General features: G+C 44.7%; 1 pseudogene; it reads left to right on the top strand.

The window, feature by feature from the left end:
* Positions 1–1364: 1364 nt before the first annotated feature.
* On the top strand, positions 1365–2081 carry LOC125931396 (olfactory receptor 6N2-like; annotated as a pseudogene).
* Positions 2082–3133: the final 1052 nt, after the last annotated feature.

Below are 3133 nucleotides of genomic sequence, written 5' to 3'. Positions count from 1 at the left end.
CACTGCAGTTTAATCCCCCAATTAGGAAGCAGCTGTCCCCTGCCCCCAGAGACAACTCTAGTTGCTGATTGATTTTCCTTATATGCTGTAATTATATTCAGCACCACCTTAGGCACCCTAAATATCCTGAATACCCCATTTTAGGTAGACCTTCCTTTTCACAAACCCATTGTATTAACAATCCAGATTAGTACAAAGGGCAAATTATGGAGAAATACAAAAGTATTCTTAATAAGATTCCTTTGCATAGCCAGTTCCCTGAGTGGATTTAAAATAGGTTTTAATTTACAAAAATATGACTTAACTGTAACCTTTTAGGGACACGTTGTCATTACCAAAGCAAAGTAGTAAAGATGGCTTTGCTTTATTTCCTGGCCAGACAGAGGCTTCAGCTTAGAATGCCAACTAAACCGAGCCCCTAACTCTTGCCGCACACTTACCCCTAATTTAGGTCACAACACAGCCTGATTTTCAATTCTATCGCAGCCCAGGCGCTAAGACCAGACAGCCATTTCACAAATATGAGTCTTTGAGCTCTGGCGGGGGGAGGTGGGGTTGTGGGAAAGTGAGAGAGTGCAGCCATGACTCACTGCAAACCCATCCCTGCTGCTGGAAAAAAAAAAAATAACTCTAAATGCACATCCTACTGCTTGTGAGTCAGGAATGTCATTTTCATTTATGAAGGATGGAACATTATTTTTCTCTAACATTTCAAGTGAATAACTTTACATACATTTCCCCCGATTTCCATAGGAATTTGATGCCATGGAAGCAATCAGCGACGTGTCCCCAGAGCCTGGCAGAGAGTCTTATTTTTCTTACAGATACATTAAGATCAATATCTCTGAATTCCCCTCCTCCCTCCAATTACATTTCTGGTGGAACCCACCTTGATTTAGGGGTTCAATGGGCGATAGGGTGGTCTTAATTCCTGATGTTATTTTAGGATCTTGGACTCACACTTTTATTGAGTCTCAGAAGCTGAGTTTCAGAAGTTCAGAGAAGCTTCTGCACGACATCCCTATTAAGAGGTGTTTGCCTCCCACTGTGAGACTCCCAGAGGTAGACTTGTCACATGTTATGTCAAGGAAAAGAGTGGAAAAGAGCAGAGGAGACGCCCTCTGTGTTCATTCCCCAGGGCATAGTTTCTGATTCTGCTACAAGTATTAGATAAATATACCTGGTAGAACAAAACAGAAAATTTGTTCCGGAGGAGAAAAGACAAAACCTTTGAGTTTTATAGTCTATGGCATTTCTGGTGCAGTTGCTTCCCTCTAGGAGCACAGCTCTTTTTCCAATTGGTGATATTTCTCTCCTTTTTTCGGGTCTAACGTTTGAATCTCACAGACACAGGTAATCCGGCCATGATCAAAGAATTTCTTTTCCTGGGATCTGGGAATCTCCATGGGCTACAGTCTTTTCATTTGGGGATATTTCTGGGCATCTATGTAGTGACCGTGCTGGGGAATGTTTTCATCCTCACAGCCATTTCCTTTAAGCTCAGCCTCCACACCCCCATGTACTTCTTTTCGTCCAATTTTTCCTTCTTTGACATCTGGTCCACTACTTCCGTTGCCCCTAAGATGCTGCAGACCCTCTCTCAGATCCTGAGGCAGCTTCTTTTGCAGGTTGTGTGGCCCAGTTCTCCTTCAGTTCATTAGCCGTAGTTGAGTGCTTTGTGCTGCCAGGCCGTGCCTTCTGACCACTACCTTGCTATCTGCAGCTCTCTCCAGTACCCATCCCTCATGAACCTCCACATGTGCATTATGTTTGCAAGTGGGCCTTGGCTGGATGGATTCCTAACCCCTGTGGTCACTGTCCTCATGACTTTCCAGCTGCCATCCTGTACAGCCTATGAGATTGGCCACTTCTTCAGTGACCTGGATCCTCTACTAAATCTGGCCTGTTCTGATCCTGAGGTGGTGGAGAAGGCCACTTTCCTCCTGGCCTCCTTTGTCATGGTGCCCATCCTGCTCAGTCAGGCACTAGACGAAGTACTTGGGGATTCAGGCCACTGCTTCTCCCTCTTCCAGAGAACTGGCCAGCAGAGCAGGGACCCTCCCTTGGGCCCTACAGCCTAAAGCCCTTGGGACCTCCAGGTTAATCCTTGCTTGGTAAAGTTGAGTTTGCCCAACAAACACAATTCCATCAGGCTATACCACCATATATAGATGTCTTTTAGGAGAAAATGTGGAAGACCCAAGTTGGCATGCCACAAAAATCTCTCTCTCCCTCCCTGTCTCTTTCTCCCTCTCCTTCTCTTCCTTTTTCTGACTTTCTATTATATAAATATCTGTTGGTGCTAAGGTTTTTGGTTGCATTATGTATGTGTACCCATGTATACATACACACACACATACACGCACACATGCACACACACATTTGTATACACACATAGTCAGCATACCTTTCCCATTCAAACTTATTGTCTAGTACTTCCTATTATACTTTCTTAGCTTCTGCCTAGCAATGCTCTTCACTATGCCTCTCCTCAGGGTTCATGCACATTCACCTCCCTTTCTCTTATTTCTTAGATCATCTGCCCCTCCACTAAGCAGAACCATCTCTAAAATTCTAGAACAGCTATTGACTGTTCCACTCACTTGAACAGTTAGTTATGCAGTCCCCTTGAAGATTGGAATAACATTATTCTTATTCCTCTTAATGTCCCCCTAGCATGATGTTCTGCACAGAACAGATGCAAAAGAATTATTTGTTCATCGAATGAATCAAAGCAATCAATGTTTGGTGTATGAAAAGAGTGAAGTAAGTTACTTTTTTCTGCTACACTGGCTTCTCCTCCCCAGCTTTCTCCACATGGTCATAGATACCCCCAGCTTTCTCCACAGGCAGCTCTGACTAACCCCCCTCCCAAACTTGCTTCTTGTCATGTCCTCTCATCCACTTTCCCCAGGGTGGCCAGATGTAGCTTTCTAAAATCCAGGCCTGGCCCTATCCTTTCCCTGTTGACAGGAACTCTCCATGGTTCCCTCCTACCCCTTGGATGGGGTCAGAACTCCTCAGCCTAGCTTCTGGCCACTTCTTGAGCTTATCCTTCACCAGTCCCCTTCTCCCACTTTGTGCTCCAGCCATACCAAATCTCTCAAATAGACTTGGAAGCTCATTAAAGACA

This window comes from Panthera uncia, chromosome X (genome assembly GCF_023721935.1).
Source record: "Panthera uncia isolate 11264 chromosome X, Puncia_PCG_1.0, whole genome shotgun sequence".
NCBI classification, from domain to species: domain Eukaryota; kingdom Metazoa; phylum Chordata; class Mammalia; order Carnivora; family Felidae; genus Panthera; species Panthera uncia.
This window is presented reverse-complemented; position numbering and strand designations above follow the sequence as displayed.